The sequence below is a fragment of the Rana temporaria genome, chromosome 2, assembly GCF_905171775.1.
Source record: "Rana temporaria chromosome 2, aRanTem1.1, whole genome shotgun sequence".
NCBI lineage: Eukaryota > Metazoa > Chordata > Amphibia > Anura > Ranidae > Rana > Rana temporaria.
The window spans coordinates 21,353,120-21,374,231 of NC_053490.1; the positions used below are offsets into that span (position 1 = coordinate 21,353,120).

At 49.9% G+C, this 21,112-nt stretch overlaps 1 protein-coding gene across 1 annotated transcript in view; it reads right to left on the reverse strand.

The window, feature by feature from the left end:
• GAB2 (GRB2 associated binding protein 2) overlaps positions 1-21,112 on the reverse strand; it is a 302,950-nt gene that overhangs the window by 276,660 nt on the left and 5,178 nt on the right. The window lies entirely within an intron of this gene.

A 21,112-nucleotide genomic window follows, 5' to 3' on the forward strand; every position in this document is an offset into this window, starting at 1 on the left:
GGCTGCTTTCTGGGACACACACAGTTCCCAGAAGGCAGCGCGCCCTATTCACAAGAAGAAACCCAGCGTAGGACGAGGAAGAAGATCCACCGCGGAGGATGAAGAGGCAGATTAGGGACTATCGCATAGCAACCGCCATTTCGGGTAAGTAACATTTATTTTTTATTTTTATTTTTTTAGATTTTTGGTGTAAAAACAATTTCAGGGTGGAACTCCACTTTAAGGCTCTGTTCACACCTAGGCGTATATACGCCTGTAGTGCGACGCCGCAGCCGCCCCTGAGACGCTGGAGGGATGATTTCACATTGCCCTCTATGGAGATGGTTCACGCCGAACGCCGTTCGCCGTACGCCTGAAAACAAGTCCCGGACCTTTTTTTCAGGCGGCGTTCGGCATAGGAGATGTGAACCATCTCCATAGAGGGGGTACAGCTGCATTCACAATCGCTGCGTTTTGTCGCCGAAAATTGCGGTACAAAACGCCGCAATTTGTCGCCGCAATTCGCGGGACAAAACGCCGCGATTTTGTACGCCAAGGTGTGAATGCAGCCTAAGGGCTTGTTCACAAGAGGTGCGGGAATGTGTGCAAAATCGTGCGTTTCCCCGCACCGCCTTTTGTAGACAGGCTCAAGTCCCACCAATTCCTTAACCACTTGCCTACTGGGCACTTTTACCCACTTTTTACCTGGCCCAATTTTCAGTGCCAGGGCCGCTGACAGAAATCACGGGCCCTGTACAGCCTACCTGACTGAGCCCCCCCATCAGCCCCACCCATGGACCCGCCCCTGAACCCTCCCCAGACACTGCCTTGAATTAAAGCGCAGGTTTGTCTTCAAGTGATATTTATCTTTCTCCAGCCAGTTATAAGTTTGATTATCCAAAAGAAATACTGTGATGTTACAGACACTGCAGACATGATACAAGAGATCAATGCAGCCTCACTGTGCCCATCTGTAGCCTGACCTGGGCCCATCAATGCAGCCTCACTGAGCCCATTAATGCAGCCTGACCTCACTGTGCCCGCCTGCAGCCTCACTGTGCCCATTTCAGCCCCGCCAGTACCTTGATTACACAGAGTATGTATTACACAAGAAACTCCCTCTGTGTCATGAACTTGTTCGGTGGCCGTCCACTGTAACAAAGCCCCGCCTCCTAGACTGCGATAGATCAGGGGTCTCCAAACTGCGGCCCGAGGGCCAGGTGTGGCCCTTTGCTTGCTTCTATCCGGCCCTTGGGGCGCTATTGCTTCCACTGATATGAGGCACTATTCCTCACACTGATGCCAACAATGGGGCACTCTTTCTTCCACTGATACCAATGATGGGATACTATTCCTCCTACTAATGGAGGCACCACTCCGCCTATTGACCACCAATCCTGAGGCCATTTTTTTTTGTCGCTGATGCCGAAATTTTCTGCCCCTGTTGGCCACAAACCGGCCCTCCTAAAGTCTGAAAGACAATAAACTGGCCCTTTGCTTGAAAAGTTTGGAGACCCCTGCGATAGATGGAACACTGAATACATTTCCCGATGATCTGACTATATGGTTCCGGCTATCGAGATGGTTCCTGTAAGGACTGCGCAGGCGCAATCCTTGCCGACGGAAATCTCCGAACCTCGGCCCTCATCCAGGGCGACGTGGAATTTGAGGAAAGTGGCCAGTCGGCCTCACGTCCTCTCTTTTCGCTCGGATGGCTCGCTCCGCTTCCTCGGCCCCCTGGCTCTTTTTTTTAACATCCTCCAATCCACATGGATGTTAAAGAATGAGCCTGGATGCCGGCCGAGGTTCGGAGATTTTTCGTCTGCAAGGATTGCGCCTGCGCAGTCCTTACAGGAACCATCTCGATAGGGGAACCTTAACCGCTTCCATACCGGGCACTTACGCACCTTCCTGCCCAAGCCAATTTTCAGCTTTCAGCACTGTCGTACTTTGAATGACAATTGCGCGGTCGTGCTACACTGTACCCAAACAATTTTTTTTATCATTTTGTTCCCACAAATAGAGCTTTCTTTTGGTGATATTTGATCACCTCTGCGGTTTTTATTTTTTGCGCTATAAACAAAAGAAGAGCGACAATTTAAAAAAAAAACACAATATTTTTTACTTTTTTAGTTAATAAATATCACAATTTTTTTTTTAATTTTTTTTTCCCTCAGTTTAGGCCGATACGTATTCTTCTACATATTTTTGGTAAAAAAAAAATCGCAATAATCATATATTGATTGGTTTGCGCAAAAGTTATAGCGTCTACAAAATAGGTGATAGATTTATGGCATTTTTATTTTATTACTAGTATTGGCGGCGATTTGCGATTTTTTTTACTGTGACACATCGGACACTTTTGACACGTTTTTGGGACCATTCACATTTATACAGCGATTAATGCTATAAATATGCATTGATTACTGTGTAAATGTGACTGGCAGGGAAGGGGTTAAGCACTAGGGGGCATTGAAGGGGTTAATATGTGTCCCTAAGGTGTGTTATAACTGTAGGGGCGAGGGGACTCTCAAGGGGAGGAGACCGATGTGTGTTCCTCTGTACTGGGAACACACATTGGTCTCCTCACCGCTGACAGGAGGTGGATCTGTGTGTTTACACCCCATCATTACACACACACATCCACACTCCTGCCGTGATTACCGACAATCGTGGGCACCCGGCGGCAATCGCGTCCGCCAGGCACGCGCGCCGGGTCACGAGCTCCGTCGGCGGCGCGCGCGCCCTAGATCGCCGGGAACGCAGGACGTCATATGACGTCCACCCGGATCGAGGAGGGGTTCCTGCCGCCGTCATTTCACAATGAGGCGGTAGGGAAGTGGTTAACGACAAGTCACCAGCATTGGAACAGTGTTCCGTCTATCACGATCCAGGGGGCGGGGCTTTGTTACAGTGAGTGGACGGCAGCTGAACAGTTCAGACCCCAGCTCCATGAGACAGATTTCCATCTCCCACTGTGTGTGATGACACAAGGGGGAGGGAGGGCTGTGCACTTAGATGGGCCCTGTGCGTTGCTGCTGGGGGGGGGGCACTGGTTGGAGAATTGTTCTATTTTTTATTCTGCATGCATTCTGTCAGATTGCCCAGGTCCTCGTGCTGGCAGGGCCCAGTACAACAGGGTCAGTTGTGCTGGCTTATCAGCGGGCCCTGTTCAGCGCTCTCACACTTTGAATGACAATTACATTTTGACGCACTGTTCTATTTTACACCATTCTTTTACAAAAGATCAGATTCATTCTGCCGCTGACCCGCGCTCTTCTTCCCAGCACGCGGCATATCCAGGAATCAGTCATTAGAAAGGAGCAGCTACGGCCATAAAACAGCCTTTATCTCGACTTGGACATCTCCACTCATCTTGAACGTCTTCCTTTTGCTTCTCTAATGACACGGATCCCATTACCTTGCAGAGTCATAAACGCAGAGCGCAATATGGCCGATCACTCATGTGTGTTTTATTCCATGGAAGCTCTTACAGAGGCTTTACCACAATCACATCATTGGAAAGGACCAGGAAAGGTCGGGATGAGATCATCCAACGCCCACAAGATTCCTTCACCCTTGGAAGCTCCACTATAAATAACCAGCCTCCCGACTGTCGCCGGGTCAACTGGCCATTTCATTTCCATTATGTAGGTAATGTCATTGAACATATATAGCGCCAGATTCATGTATCTGGCCGTATCTTTGTGCGGGCGTAGCGTATCCTATTTACGCTACGCCTCCGCAACTTGGACAGGCAAGCACTTGCTCCGCAAGTTGCGGCGGCGTAGCGTAAATTGGCCGGCATAAGCCCACCTAATTCAAAATAGGCGTGTTGTATGTAAATGAATCGTGACCCCATGACGCGCCTAACGAACGGCGCATGCTCAGTATCACGTCGAATTTACTCCATAAGATACGCCAGGCCCAATGCCTGTGACGTGAACGTAACCTACGCGCAGCCCCATTCACGTACGACTTGCGTAAACAACGTAAAAAGATACGCTTGCCGACGTCCATACTTTGCATTGGCTGCGCCTCATATAGCAGGGGTAACTTTACGCCTAACGTAAACGGCGTAGCGGGCGCAAGTACGTTCGTGAATCGGCGTATCTACCTAATTTACATATTAGACGCGTAAATCTACGGAAGCGCCCCTTGCGGCCTGCGTAAATAAACACCCAAGATAAAACAGCGTAAGAGACTTACGCCTCGCGTATCTTGGCCAAATCTATGCGTAACTGATTCTAGGAATCAGGCGCATAGATACGACGGCTCACATTCGGACTTACGACGGCGTACGTGGAGATACGCCGTCGTAAGTCCACTGTGAATCTGGCCCGTAGTGCCTTGTTGTTATTCTGACGATCACGGAAACCCACTATGACTGGTCAGACCAGTGCCGAGGGGCTTATGTTTGCTTCAGGCCGGATTCACACATCACACTAGTGCGGTGCGAATTTCAGCTCTCTTATCTCTGCAGAAAGATAAGAGAGCTGTTCAGCAGTTTTAGCTGTGAATTTGGAGACCTGGGAGAGGGGAGGGGGAGGGGGGAAGTGTATTGCGGTGAATGAGAGAAATCCTGAAGAGAAATTAACACATCTGCGAATCAGATGCGTGCCCATAGAAGATAATGGGCCTGAATTTGCACCAGAGCCGCACCGCAATGCCTAGAAAACGCACAATTTTTTTGGGCAATGCGCAGTGCGAATGCATCGCACATATGTGAACCAGCCTCATTGAAATCAATGGATTTTATAATGTTATGCGAATTGGATGCGTTTAAGCCGCAACCAATTCGCATAGGTGTAGACCCGGCCTGAGAAGTGTCCTTCATTCCCTATACAAGTGTATGGGAATGCAAAAGCAGCTGAAGCAGGTCAACTGCACCTGAAATACATTTCTGTTCTCAAAAGCATCCCAAACTAATGTAGCGCCCCCCCCCCCCTTTAAAGTTAGCGGGGCGTTACGCTAAAGTTAGTGGGGAGTGGGAGATTTCAGTTGCTCCCATTCACTAATTGTTAGTCTGTGCTGTTGCCAGTTCGGAACTGCCTTGTGGGTCAGTCTGTGTGTCCAGGGGTGCGTTGCCACCCCTGGGCGACAGTTGGCGCTATAGGGGTTCTGACAGAACCGTTCTCACCAGCAGCCAGAGTTGGTTTTTTTTCCCTCTTTGGGCGTGCTGGCGGGGAATATATCTGTGGCACCCGCCATTTTTTTCGGTTGTTCTCTGCGGGGCCCGAGATCCAGGTGCGGCATCCACCTTCAGGGTGCGCGCAACCGCGGGCCCCATCCTCATGGCCTGCCTGGCTGAGGCCATGCACCTTGCGGAGCCTTCTTTTGATGAAGAGAGGGACCCCAGCGGCTTGCTGGGTTCCAGATCCTAAGCTGGAGGCTGAACGGTGGGGGATTGGCTCGGGAGAACCTAAGTACAGAGGTTGTTTGTGAGGCCTGGACGAACCACCGGGGATCCGGTCACCACGCCACATAAACAGGTACCCCTTTTTGCTGTCAGTAGGTGACCCTACAAAATAGGACTTACTGGGAGGATTCGTTATCCTTACGCTTTGACTATACTGAGAAAATTGACTAAGCCTGTGGCAGAGGCATTGTTTCCTCCCAGTGATTTGATTATTGCAAGTGACCCTTTGGCTGCCAGGTTCAAGTTAATTGCCTGTCCAGGGGGCATTTACCCACCCTGGCGAGGGTGGCGACGTTTTGAATCGTCTGTGCTGAGAGCAGGCTTGCTCTCTATGCTTCTGATATCCAAGGCCTGATGCTACAAGTTCTTCCTACTCATCAACCCTTTCTCTACTGTGTGTCATGTTGATGTTGGCCTTGTTGGCCTTGGAATAAAGCATTGGAAACTCACGCTACTGGCTGGACACTTGTTCTTTTATCCGCACTCACAAGTACTACCCCTAGACAGAAGAATTTGGTAACTTAAAGCGGGGGTTCACCCTATCAACGAAAAAAAATTTTTTTTTTCTTTTACCATAAAATCAGGCATTGTAGCGCGAGCTACAGTATGCCTGTCCCGAATTTTTTACCCTCGTACTCACCTTGTACGCGTAGATCGAAGATACCGGGGAATGGGCGTGCCTATGGAGACGGAGGATGATTGACGGCCGGCTCTGGCGCGTCACGCTTCTCCGGAAATAGCCGAAATAGGCTTGGCTCTTCACGACGCCTGCGCATAGCCTGTGCGCAGGCGCCGTGAAGAGCCGAGACCTACTCCGGCTGTCTTCGAGGAGAGTGACGTGCCAGGGCCGGCCGTCAATCATCCTCCCTCTCCATAGGCACGCCCATTCCCCGCGGGAGCCGAAATCTACGATGTCAGATTACAAGGTGAGTCCGGGGGTTAAAAAAATCGGGACAGGCATACTGTAGCTCGCGCTACAATGCCTGTCTCGATGGTAAAATCGTGTCGGGGGGGGGGGGGTGAACTACCGCTTTAATACACCGATCCCAAATCAACCAGCGGCTCCTTCGGGGGTGAGCGCTACACTAATATCAAAGGGCGTCGCCCCAGGGCCATCTTAAAGCGGAGGTCCACCTAAAAAAAAAAAAAAAATTATATATACATATTTATATTAAAATCCAGCAGCTACAAATACTGCAGCTGCTGACTTTTAATAAATGGACATTTACCTGTCCAGGGTGCCCGTGATGCCGCCATCCACAGTGGGGGAATCGGGAAGTGAAGCATTGCAGCTTCACTGCCCAGTTCCCTACGTCGCGCCACGCATCCTCACTGGTCCCCACTGTGTTCTGGGACTGTGTTTCCCAGTAGACAGCGGGGGGGGGGGGGGGGGATGGGGGGCGACAAGGGGCGTGAATCAGTGCTCAGAATCACGTCGAAACAACTGCCTAAGTTACGTTGAAACGTAACCTACGACTAGCCCTATTCACGTACTACTACGTAAACGATGTAAAATAGACGGCTGTTCCCTGGTCCATACCTTTGCATGAGTTGTGCCTCATAGATGGGGAATAACTTTACGCCGGACGTAAGCCTTACGCAAACCGCGTTTATTATGCGCCGAGCGCAACTACGTTTGTGAATAGACGTATCTCCCTCATTTGCATATGCGCATTTACGTAAATATGCGCCCACGGTACGCCGGCGTAGGAAAGTTACGTCGGTCGGATGAAGCCTATTTTCAGGCGTATCTTGTTCTGTGGGCACGGCGCATAGATACGACGGCGCACATTTACACTTATGCGGCGTATCTCGAGATACGTCGGCGTAAGTGCTACGTGAATCCGGGCCTATAGAGTGAAATAACAGGTCCGATGGTCTAGAAGTACGCCCCTTTTTTTCAGTTTCTATGGAACGCGGTGAAAGTATCAGAATGGGAAACGAGATAAGAATCCTTTTTATAATAAAGTTATTAATCTGCGGCAAATTAAAAAAGTGTCCCGCCATGAATAGGCAGCTTTAATTAAAGAGGAGCAGATCCGATGTGCTGCATCTGATAATGTTTATTAAAAAAAAAATTAAAAATGAATAATCTGCCAATTTTTTTTAATTTTTTCCTTCTTTGTAATAAATAACACAGTAGGGTGCTGGGTGGTTTATTCACTTGGAAATATGTATTTACATGAAGGGGGTGGGGGGTTGGAGATTGTTGAGGGTAAAAGAGGGAAGAAGGGAGGTCGAAAAAAAGAAAGGGAAGGCTTAACCAAAAAAAAGGGAAAGAATTTCCTTTATTTTTTTATAATAAAAATAAAAATAAAAATTTCAGCCACTGAATAACGGAGAGTCTACGCTCGGCTCCGATTGGTCTGCGATGGCCGGTATATTGCGGACACATATTAATTAGATCAGGGGTCTTCAAACTATGGCCCTCCAGTTGTTCAGGAACTACAATTCCCATCATGCCTAGTCATGTCTGTAAATGTCTGATTTTTTCAATGCCTCATGGGATATGTAGTTCCACAACAGCTGGAGGGCCGTAGTTCGAGGATCCCTGAATTAGATGATCAGAGTGAGCCCCAATCTGAAGGCAAAGGCAGAATCAGGTGATCAGCGAATCTTCAAAGAACGAACACCTTTTAAACAGCGTATGTGGCTTTCGTTCTGTAAAGTCCATTCAAAATACGCAAACGATGGCTGCATCTGATTGGACGCAGCTGCTGCCCTGCCAGCAATTTTCTGCCCCGCTGCTTTGATTTTCCAAATCGGAGGGATGTTTGGTGGGAGACGGTGAATTCATCAGGAAGTGGCTGGAATTGGAACGGTGTATGGCCAACTTAACCGCTTCAGCTCCGCAAGATTTCCCCCCCCCCCCACCTCCTTCATTGTTTTTGCTATTTAGCACTGCGCTACTTTAAGTGTGCATTCACACCTTGGTGTATTTACGCCCGAGCCGCTGGAGGGGTGATTTAACATTGATGTCTATGGAGATGGTTCACATCTCCACGCCGTACGCCTGAAGCTCAAAACAAGTCCCGGACCCTTTTTTTCAGGCGGCTTTCGGCGTTCGGCATAGACATCAATGTTAAATGTTTTGTAAAAAAAAAAAGTTGAAACGACTCATTTTGTCGCGGCAAATCGCGGTACAATACGCCGCAATTTGTCACGGCAAAATATGCCGCGTTATTGTGTGAATGCAGCCTAACTAGTAATTGCGCGGTCACGCAACACTGTACACAAACTAAACAAAAAAAGTTCACAAATAAAAAAAAATGTATATTTTTTATTTTCTGCTATAAAACATATCCAATAATAATAATAATAAAAAAGACAGACGTTACTTAACGCTAATGTTGTTTCTAGGAACCTTCCAGGATGGAACACCTACGTAGGCCTGCCGTCCTGGAAGGCGATAGGAGAAAAATCCAATTACTTCATACATTTTGGCCAAAATGTTTTTTTTTTTTTTAGCAGACATGTCTTTGGTAAAAAAAAACACAATGGGCCAGATTCACAAAGAGATACGACGGTGTATCTACAGATACACCGTCGTATCTCTGACTTACACTGGTCCTATCTATGCGCCTGATTCATAGAATCAGATACGCATAGATAGGGCTAGATCCGACAGTGTTACACTGTGTTACACTGTCGGATCTTTTTTTCAATTTAAAAATGGCGCCGGGGGCGTTCCCGCTGATTTACGATAAATAATATGTAAATCAGCGAGATACGCAAATTCACGAACGTACGCGGACCCGTCGCAGTGTTCTTACGTCGTTTCCGTAGCGGTTTTCCATCGTATACTTACCCTTTCTTTTATCAGGCGCAGCCAATGTTAAGTATAGCCGACGTTCCCGCGTCGAATTTAAATTTTTTAACGTCGTTTGCGGAAGTCGTTCTCGAATACGGACGGACGTCGTTTACGTAAGCGTCGCAACCACTGACGTCCTAGCGACGTCAGTGGGAGCAATGCACGCCGGGAAATTTCGCGGACGGCGCCTGCGCATTTAAATCGACGCGGGAACGCGCCTGATTTAAATATGACACTCCCCTAGCCGCGGAATTTGAATTCCGCCGGGGGATTTAGGATCCGCCGTCGCAAGTTTGGAGGTAAGTGGTTTGTGAATTAGCCACTTGCCTCCTAAACTTGCGGGAGCGGATCTTAATTCACGTAGATCGAGCGGATCTATAGATCCGCTGCGCTACGTGAATCTGGCCCGTGAAGTGTACCGTATATACTCGAGTATAAGCCGAGTTTTTCAGCACATTTCTTTGTGCTGAAAACGCCCCCCTCGGCTTATGCCCCGTACACACGATCACTTTTTGTGATGAAAAAAAAATTACATTTTTAAAAACGTCATTCAAAATGATCGTGTGTGGGCTAAACATCATTTTTTGTCTTGTGAAAAACGAGCAAAAAAAAAATTCGAACATGCTTCAATTTTTTATGTCATTTTTTAAAATGTCATTTTTTGTGTCGTAAAAAATGATCGTGTGTGGGCAAAAACGACGTTTTAAACCCGCGCATGCCCAGAAGCAAGTTATGAGACGGGAGGTAAAACTACCATTCATAATGGAGTAAGCACATTCATCACGCTGTAACAGACAAAAAGCGTGAATCGTTTTTTACTAACAAGTAACCAGCTAAAAGCAGCCCAAAAGCGAATAGAACGTCCCCTTTAGAGTGCCGTCACTTTGTTCATAATTTTTCAAAAACGATGGTGTGTGGGCAACATCATTTTTAATGATGAAGTTGGAAAAATGCTGCAGCTTCCAATGCACATTGCGAGAAGCTCACAGTGTGCGGTGAGATCAGAAGAAGCCATTCCAGTCCAGGAGAGGAGCCGGTACAACGGTGCGAGACTGCAGGGATGCCGGAGGTGGGATTGAAGCAGTGTTGTTGTTGTTGTTGATGGTGGCCCGTGCCGGTGTCTATAAATCGATGATCTGCTATTTTTCCCGATTGGGGACGTGTCTTCCACTGAAAGATATCACAGGATGAGCTCCATCAGATTATTGGGGTACGGCGGTCATGATTTGGGGTCCCTTTTGTACCCAAATATGAAACGCTCTGCAGTGAGATTACGCAACGCGCCGACATCACAGGAAATCCTGACTGTTTCCTGACTGTCGCACAATTGCACCTTGCAGGGCGACTGCCAGGAACCTAAAATAAAGATTTCATGTGGGGGGAGGGGTGGTCTGAGAGGATAGCAGTGCAGCACACGGATCCTGGCTCCAGAACCCAGTCATTGATCGGCACACAGATCCTGGCTGCTGAACCCAGCCATTGATCGGCACACGGATCCTGGCTCCTGAACCCAGTCATTGATCGGGACACAGATCATGGCTCCAGAACCCAGCGATTGATTGGCACACAGATCTTGGCTCCTGAACCCAGTCATTGATCGGCACAGATCCTGGCTCCTGAACCCAGCCATTGATCGGCACACAGATCCTGGCTCCAGAACCCAGTCATTGATCGGGACACACATCCTGGCTCCTGAACCCAGCCATTGATCGGCACACAGATCCTGGCTCCAGAACCCAGTCATTGATCGGGACACACATCCTGGCTCCTGAACCCAGCCATTGATCGGCACACAGATCCTGGCTCCTGAACCCAGCCATTGATCGGCACACAGATCCTGGCTCCTGAACCCAGCCATTGATCGGCACACAGATCCTGGCTCCAGAACCCAGTCATTGATCGGCACACAGATCCTGGCTCCAGAACCCAGTCATTGATCGGCACACAGATTCTGGCTCCAGAACCCAGTCATTGATCGGGACACAGATCTTGGCTCCTGAACCCAGTCATTGATCGGCACACAGATCCTGGCTCCTGAACCCAGTCATTGATCGGCACACAGATCCTGGCTCCTGAACCCAGCCATTGATCGGCACACAGATCCTGGCTCCTGAACCCAGTCATTGATCGGGACACAGATCCTGGCTCCTGAACCCAGCCATTGATCGGCACACAGATCCTGGCTCCTGAACCCAGCCATTGATCGGCACACAGATCCTGGCTCCAGAACCCAGTCATTGATCGGCACACAGATCCTGGCTCCTGAACCCAGCCATTGATCGGCACACAGATCCTGGCTCCTGAACCCAGCCATTGATCGGCACACAGATCCTGGCTCCAGAACCCAGTCATTGATCGGCACACAGATCCTGGCTCCTGAACCCAGCCATTGATCGGCACACAGATCCTGGCTCCTGAACCCAGCCATTGATCGGCACACAGATCCTGGCTCCTGAACCCAGTCATTGATCGGCACACAGATCCTGGCTCCTGAACCCAGCCATTGATCGGCACACAGATCATGGCTCCAGAACCCAGTCATTGATCGGCACACAGATCCTGGCTCCTGAACCCAGTCATTGATCGGCACACAGATCCTGGCTCCAGAACCCAGCCATTGATCAGCACACAGATCCTGGCTCCAGAATCTGGCCATTAATCAGCACACAGGTCCCGGCTACAAAAACATGGCTATTGATCAGTACATGGATCCTGGTCCCAGAACTCCGGTTACCCACCAGTACATGTATCCTGGCCCCAGAACCCAGGTATTGAACAGCACATGAATCTCGGCTCACGAACCTGGCTATTGATCAGCACTTAGATTCTGCTCCAGAACCTAGTCATTGATTGGCACACAGATCCTAGCTCCAGAACACAGCTTTTGATCAGCACATGGATCCTGGCTCCAGAACCCGGTCATTGATTGGCACATGGATCCCGGCTCCAGAAACATGCCTATTGATCAGTACACGGATCCTGATGACAGAACCCCCGGTTACTCACCAGCACATGGATCCTGGTCCCAGAACCTGGATATTGGATCAGCACATGGATCCTGGCTCCAGAACCCGGCCATTAATCCTCACGTGGATCTTGGCTCCAGCACCTGTATATTGATCAGCACATGGATCCCCGCTCCAGAACCTCCTAGCAATTGATAAGCACTTGGATCCTGCTTCAGAACCCAGTCATTGTTCCTCACATGGATCCTGGCTCTAGAACCTGAATATCGACCACCACATGGATCCAGACCCCAGCCATTGATCAGCACGTGGATCCAGACCCCAGCCATTGATCAGCACGTGGATCCTGGCTCTAGAACCAGACTACTGATCAGCACACAGATTCTGGCTCTAGAACACAGCTATTGATCAGCACACAATACCAATGATGGAGAAGCAGCTTCAAGGTCACCAATGTTTTTTTTTCCACATGCGTTTGCTGGAAAACTATCCCCCCCACCCCCACCCGGAGCAGTGATAGGACAATGGACACCTGATAGTCTCTCTCTGGTATCAGGCAGACCCTGGAGGCCGTACAGTCTATGTCAGCGCCGTCTGTACCCATCGTCCCGGCATCTCCTACAAGCATCCCGTCCTTTCAGGTCTCTATAGATCTGACATTATACAACCTCAGACCTTCCAGCTGCTAACATACCCAGCATCAACCTTCCAGCCATGGCCTACACACAGACTCCCCCTTCCAGGTGTGCACTATACACAGCGCCATCCCGCCAATCCATCCCTATACACAGCGCCATCCCGCCAACCGTGGCCTATATACAGCGCCATCCCTCCAACCGTGCCCTATACACAGCGCCATCCCGCCAACCGTGCCCTATACACAGCGCCACCCTCCAACCGTGCACTATACACAGCGCCTTCCCACCAACCGTGCCCTATACACAGCGCCATCCCGCCAACCGTGCCCTATACACAGCACCACCCTCCAACCGTGCACTATACACAGCGCCATCCCGCCAATCCATCCTTATACACAGCGCCAACCGTGGCCTATATACAGCGCCATCCCTCTAACCGTGCCCTATACACAGCGCCACCCTCCAACCGTGCACTATACACAGCGCCATCCCACCAACCGTGCCCTATACACAGCGCCATCCCGCCAACCGTGCCCTATACACAGCACCACCCTCCAACCGTGCACTATACACAGCGCCATCCCGCCAATCCATCCCTATACACAGCGCCAACCGTGGCCTATATACAGCGCCATCCCTCTAACCGTGCCCTATACACAGCGCCACCCTCCAACCGTGCACTATACACAGCGCCAACCCCGCCAACCGTGCCCTATACACAGCGCCACCCTCCAACCGTGCCCTATACACAGCGCCATCCCGCCAATCCATCCCTATACACAGCGCCATCCCGCCAATCCATCCCTATACACAGCGTCATCCCGCCAACCGTGACTTATATACAGCGCCATCCCTCCACCCGTGCCCTATACGCAGCGCCACCCTCCAACCGTGCACTATACACAGCGCCATCCCGCCAACCGTGCCCTATACACAGCGCCACCCTCCAACCGTGCCCTATACACAGCGCCACCCTCCAACCGTGCCCTATGCACAGCGCCATCCCGCCAACCGTGCCCTATGCACAGCGCCATCCCTCCAATCGTGCCCTATACACAACGCCATCCCTCCAATCGTGCCCTATACACAACGCCATCGCGCCAACAGTGCCCTATACACAGCGCCATCGTGCCAACAGTGCCCTATACACAGCGCAATTCCTCCAACCGTGCCCTATACACAGCAACATCCCTCGAGCCGTGCCCTATACACAGTGCCAACCGTGCCCTATACACAGCACCATCCCTCCAGCCGTGCCATATACACAGCAACATCCCTCCAGCCGTGCCATATACACAGCGCCAACCGTGCCCTATACACAGCACCATCCCTCCAGCCGTGCCCTATACACAGCGCCAACCGCGCTCTATACACAGCGCCATCCCCCCAAACGTGCCCTATACACAGCACCATCCCTCCAGCCGTGTTCTATACACAGCGCCATCCCTCCAGCCGTGTCCTATAGACAGCGCCATCCCTCCAATCGTGCCCTATACACAACGCCATCGTGCCCTATACACAGCGCCATTGTGCCAACCGTGCCCTATACACAGCACAATGCCTCCAACGGTGCCCTATACACAGCGCTATGCCTCCAATCGTGCCCTATACACAACGCCATCCCTCCAATCGTGCCCTATACACAATGCCATTGTGCCAACCGTGCCCTATACACAGCTCCATTGTGCCAACCGTGCCCTATACACAGCACCATCCCTCCAGCCGTGCCCTATACACAGCGCCAACCACACCCTATACACAGCGCCATCCCAACTGTGCCCTATACACAGCACAATCCCTCCAACCGTGCCCTATACACAGCGCCATCCCTCCAGCCGTGCCCTATACACAGCACCATCCCTCCAGCCGTGCCATATACACAACGCCATTGTGCCAACCGTGCCCTATACACAGCGCCAACCGTGCCCTATACACAGCACCATCCCTCCAGCCGTGTCCTATACACAGCACCATCCCTCCAGCCGTGTCCTATACACAGCACCATCCCTCCAGCCGTGTCCTATACACAGCGCCATCCTTCCAGCCGCAGTGAACCCCCACTAAAATCCATGCGTCCGGTACCTCGCATGTAAATAAGGGGCCAGGCGCATGGATTGGGGGGGGGGGGGGGGGGCAACATCCCTGCGCACCTAATGGATTGGCCGCCACCGATACCAAGACATTTGGGACAATTTTATGCTCCCATCTCTGTGGGAACAGGTTGGGGATGGCTTCTTCCTGTTCGGACATGACACAAAGCAAGACACATACGAGACCGTTTGGGGTGGACGAACTTGACTGGCCTACACAGAGTCCTGACCTCAACCCGATAGAACACCTTTGGGATAATTTAGAGCGGAGACTGCGAGCCAGGCCTTCTCATCCAACATCAGTGCCTGACCTCACAAATGCCCTTCTGGAAGAATGGTCAAACATTCCCATAGACACACTCCTAAACCTTGTGGACGGCCTTCCCAGAAGAGTTGAAGCTGTTATAGCTGCAAAGGGCGGGCCAACTCAATATTGAACCCTACGGACTAAGACTGGGATGCCATTAAAGTTTGTGGGCTAGATCTATGTGATTTAAGATCCGCTGCCGCAAGTTTGAGAGGCAAGTGGGTGATTCACAAAACACTTACCTCCAAACTTGCGGCGGCGGATCGTAAAACCCCCGGCGGAATTCAAATTCCGCGGCTAGGGGGAGTGTACTATTTAAATCAGGCACGTCCCCGCGCCGATTTAAATGCGCATGCGCCGTCCACGATTTTTCCCGGCGTGCATTGCTCCCACTGACGTCGCTAGGACGTCAGTGGTTTCGGCGTGAGCGTAACTTGCGAATTAGAGAATCGGCAGAAAGGCAAACGACGTAAAGAAAAACAAAAATCGACGCGGGAACGACGACTATACTTAACATTGGCTGCGCCTGATAGAAGCAGGGGTAAGTATACGCCGGGAAAACCGCTACGTAAACGTCGTAACAACACTGCGTCAGGCCAGCGTACGTTCGTGAATTGGCGTATCTCGCTGATTTACATATTTCTCAACGTAAATCAGCGAGAACGCCCCTCGCGGCCATTTTTAAATTGCAGTTAAGATCCGACGGTGTAAAACAATTACACCTGTCGGATCTTAGGCATATCTATGCGTAACTGATTCTATGAATCAGGCGCATAGATACGACCGGCCTAAGTCAGAGATACGACGGGGTATCAGGAGATACACCGTCGTATCTCTATGTGAATCTGGCCCCATGTGCGTGTAAAGGCTGGCGTCCCAAAACTTTTGGGAATATAGTGTATGTTAATCCCACATTTACATGCAGACCAAACTGTGACATTGCCGGGGGTGGGACAACCTAGAACACCGTCGGGGGTCACAACAGCAGTTCTTTTTTTTTTTTTTACATTTGAATAACATTTTGTGAACAAAAGGTGACGGTTGTAAGCCCCCAGCCATGTCATAAAATGTCCCCGACATCAAAAAACAACAATTATTTCACTTCCGACTCATTTCCCTACAAGGTGCTCCTCTGCCTGCTCTCCAGGTGGAAGGAGCCAAAGAAAAGCATTTCATTGTATTATTAGAAGGCAAAAATAGTCAAATTGTTTTTGGATACAGAAAGGGATTTTTTGGGGGGTTGTCTCCTTGAGAGGTTCCCCATTTACTTCCTGTCCCAGGGACACAACAGGAAGTGAGAAGACGTCTCTCCAAAGCGAGGGTAACCTCCTCTTAGCTGTCACTGTATTGGACATCTGTGATCTTTGGGTAGAGTGGTGGTTAAAGTAGAACTAAAAGGTAAAAAAATGTAGTTTTGGATAGAATGGAGAAAAATTGGAAAACCCATTAGGGAGATTTACTTTGCGGTTTGTCCCGGTGGTGACCGTTATCACCGAAAGCGGAAGAAGATCCCAAATGGGTTGCCACCAGAACAGAAATAAAAGGGGGAATCTTCCAATGGAGACAACCATCACTTTGGAGGGATTTCCTCTCCTTTCCTGTTTTGGCTATGGGACAGGAAATGAAGGGAAATCTCTCCCACGGGGACACAGGTGACAAAAAGAGAAATGACAGGGGTTATAACCCTCCCTTACTATATCCAAAATTAAAAAAGGTGGGGCAGATGCTCAAGGAAATTACGCGGCGTATCTCTTGATACGCCGGCGTAATTTCAAATTTTGCGCGTCGTATCTTTGTTTTGGTATCCCCAAAACAAGATACAACGGCATCTGTGTTAGATCCGACAGGCGTACGTCTTTGTACGCCGTCGGATCTTAGATGCAATTTTTCGGCGTCCGCTAGGTGGCGTTCACGTCGTAATCCGCGTCGAGTATGCAAATTGGCTATTTCCGACGATCCACGAACGTACGAGCGGCCGTCGCATTTTTTTTACGTTGTTTCCGTTTCGGCTTTTTCTGGCGTATAGTTAAAGCTGCTATCTGGTGGCGTACTCAATGTTAAGTATGGCCGTCGTTCCCGCGTCCAATTTTGAAAATTTTACGTCGTTTGCCTAAGTCGTCCGTGAATGGGGCTGGACGCCATTTACGTTCACGTTGAAAACAATGACGTCCTTGCGACGTCATTTAGCGCAATGCACCGCGGGAAATTTTAGGGACGGTGCATGCGCAGTTCGTTCGGCGCGGGGACGCGCTTCATTTAAATGAAACACGCCCCCTACCCGACCAATTTGAAATCCGCCGCGAGATACACACTATGCTGCCGTAACTTACGGCGCAAATTCATTGAGGATTCAAACCAAAGCCAGGTAAGTTACAGCGGCGTAGCGTATCTTACATCTGCGCCGGGCGCAGCATATGTATGTGGATCTACCCCGGTGCCTTTAGTCCTACTTTAAAACTTCTGTCTTTTTTTTTTTGCCATCTGTCCCATCGGAGAGATTTCCCTTCACTTCCTGTTCTATAGACACAGCAGGAAGTAAGAGAAAATAGCTCACACATTAAAGGAAATGCCCTCTTAGACAAAATATTTCCCCTGTCGTCGCTCAGGCACCTGTGTTGCTGTGCGCAAACTTGTCCACAGGTTCTAGAAGGATGAATATTATTATACAGGATTTATATAGCGCCAACAGTTTGCGCAGCGCTTTACATCAGGGAAGACAGTACAGTCACAATACAATTCAATACATATAGGATAGGAGCACAAACGCTGGCCGGCGTGGGTGTGCGCTTCATTTAAAATCTGCACGGAATCTTATTAGATAGGAAAGGAGTGCGGGAATGCCTAAAGCAGGCGTGTCCAAAGTACGGCCCGGGGGCCAATTGCGGCCCCTGTTCCATTTTAATGTGGCCCCCCCCTTTTAATTTGGATATTTACTGTATTTATCTGCGCTGGCTCGGAGGGAACGGGGAGAGGGGGAACGAGTGCTGTCAAATTACATACAGGAGAATCTCCTGTTTACTCTGCGGTATCTGTAATAGGAAGTCCCGTCTCCTGGGCTGCCATTGGACGACTCCTCTGTCTATCATAGGAGGCGGGACATTGTATTAAAGAGACTGCTGTATAAACAGAAGATTCTCCTGTATGTAATCTGTTGGCGCTTGTCCCGCCCCCTCCCCGTCCCCTCCGAGGCAGCAGATGGACATCGATCAGGCTGCATTCATGGCAATGGCGAGGCTGCATTCATGGAAACGGCGAGGCTGCATTCATGGAAACGGCGAGGCTGCATTCATGGAAACGGCGAGGCTGCATTCATGGAAACGGCGAGGCTGCATTCATGGCAACGGCGAGGCTGCATTCACGGCAACGGCGAGGCTGCATTCACGGCAACGGCGAGGCTGCATTCACGGCAATGGCGAGGCTGCATTCACGGCAATGGCGAGGCTGCATTCACGGCAATGGCGAGGCTGCATTCACGGCAATGGCGAGGCTGCATTCACGGCAATGGCCAGGCTGCATTCACGGCAATGGCCAGGCTGCAGATGGGCACTGATTAGGCAAGCTTGCTCACAAGTTCTAGGACGAGGAATTGGAGCGCAAATGTGCAGGTGCGCCTTTCATCTAAAATCTGCGTGAAAGCGTATTAAATATTAGAAAAGGGGTGAGGGAATCACTAAAAAGTTTGAAGGCAAAAAATAAACCTGGACTTTGTTTCTTGCTCAGGTTGTTGTGCGCAAGCTTGTCCATGGGTTCTATAAGGATGAATGGGAGAGAAAAGCGATGCACGGTGTGTGTACGCGGTGCATTTAAAATCTCTGAGGGGGCTTATTAGATAGGAAAGAAGTGCGGGAACCCCTAAAGGGTTTTAAAACAAAAACCCTGGACTTTATTTCTTGCTCAGACTGTTGTGCGCAAGCTTGTCCACATATTCTATAAAAGATGAATGGGAGTGCAAACGCTGCCCGGTGCAGGTGCGAGCTTCATTTAGAATCTTTGCGGGAAGTTTATTAGATGGGAACCACCAAAAGCTTGTAATGCAATTAATACCCCTGGACTTTATTTCTTTCTCAGCCTCTTGTGCGCAAGGTTATATGAAGATGAATAGGAGAGCAAGCGATGCCTGGTCCGTGTACGCGCTTTATTTAAATTCCGTGTGGGGGTCTATTATATAGAAAGGGCTCTAAAGCAAAAAATAAACCTGGAATTAATTTTAAGCTGTTGTGCGCAAGCTTGTTCACAGATTCTATGAGGATAGTTGGGAGCGCAAGCGCTGTCCGGTGTGGGTGCTCGCTTCATTTAAAATCTGCACAGAATCTTATTCGATAAGAAAGGGGCGAAGGAACCACTAAAAGGATAATGCAAAAAAATAAATAATAATCCTGGATTTTTTGCTGGGGCTGTTGTGCGCAAGCTTGTCCATAGGTTCTATAAAAGATGGATGGGAGCGCAAATGCTGCCCGGCGCGGGTGCACAGTTCATTTAAAATCTGCATAGAATCTTATTAGATAGGAAAGGGGTGAGGGAATCACTAAAATGTTTTTTATGCAAAAAATAAACCTGGACTTTATTTCTTGTTCAGGTTGTTGTGTGCAAGCTTGTCTACAGGTTCTATGAAGATGAATGAGAGCATTGATGCGCACTTCATTTAAAATCTGCGCAGAATCTTGATAGAAAAGGGGTGAGGGAAGCACTAAAATGTTCTAATGCAAAAAATAGACCTTGACTTTATTTTTTTTGCTGGGGCTGTTGTGCGCAAGCTTGCTCACAATGATGATGAATGGGAGCGCAAATGTGCAGGTGCGCCTTTCATCTAAAATCTGTGTAGAAGCCTACTAGATAAGTAAAGGAGTTACGTCCAAAATTGTTGCCTGTGACTTTGCACCCCCCCTCCAATATTGTTGCCTGGGACTTTGCACACCCCCCCTCCAATATTGTTGCCTGGGACTTAGCACCCCCCTTCCAATATTGTTGCCTGGAACTTTGCACCCCCCTTCCAATATTGTTGCCTGGGACTTTGAACCCCCCCCCCTTCCAATATTGTTGCCTGGAACTTTGCACCCCCCTTCCAATATTGTTGCCTGGAACTTTGCACCCCCCTTCCAATATTGTTGCCTGGGACTTTGAACCCCCCCCCTTCCAATATTGTTGCCTGGAACTTTGCACCCCCCTTCCAATATTGTTGCCTGGAACTTTGCACCCCCCTTCCAATATTGTTGCCTGGGACTTTGCACCCCCCCCTTCCAATATTGTTTCCTGGAACTTTGCACCCCCCCCCCACCTTTCAATATTGTTGCCTGGAACTTTGCACCCCCCTTCCAATATTGTTGCCTGGGACTTTGCACCCCCCTTCCAATATTGTTGCCTGGGACTTTGCACCCCCCCTTCCAATATTGTTTCCTGGAACTTTGCACCCCCCCCCCACCTTTCAATATTGTTGCCTGGAACTTTGCACCCCCCCTTCCAATATTGTTGCCTGGGACTTTGCACCCCCCCCTTCCAATATTGTTGCCTGGGACTTAGCACCCCCCTTCCAATATTGTTGCCTGGGACTTAGCACCCCCTCCCCCTTCCAATATTGTTGCCTGGGACTTAGCACCCCCCCCCTTCCAAAATTGTTGCCTGGGACTTTGCACCCCCCTTCCAATATTGTTGCCTGGGACTTTGCACCCCCCCCTCCAATATTGTTGCCTGGGACTTAGCACCCCCCCCCTTCCAATATTTTTGCCTGGGACTTTGCACCCCCCCTTCCAATATTGTTGCCTGGGACTTTGCACCCCCCCCTCCAATATTGTTGCCTGGGACTTTGCACCCCCCCTCCAATATTGTTGCCTGGAACTTTGCACCCCCTCTTCCCCGCAATGCTCTATACGGCTCTCCTGGATAACCCCTCCCCCCGAGTGGCCTG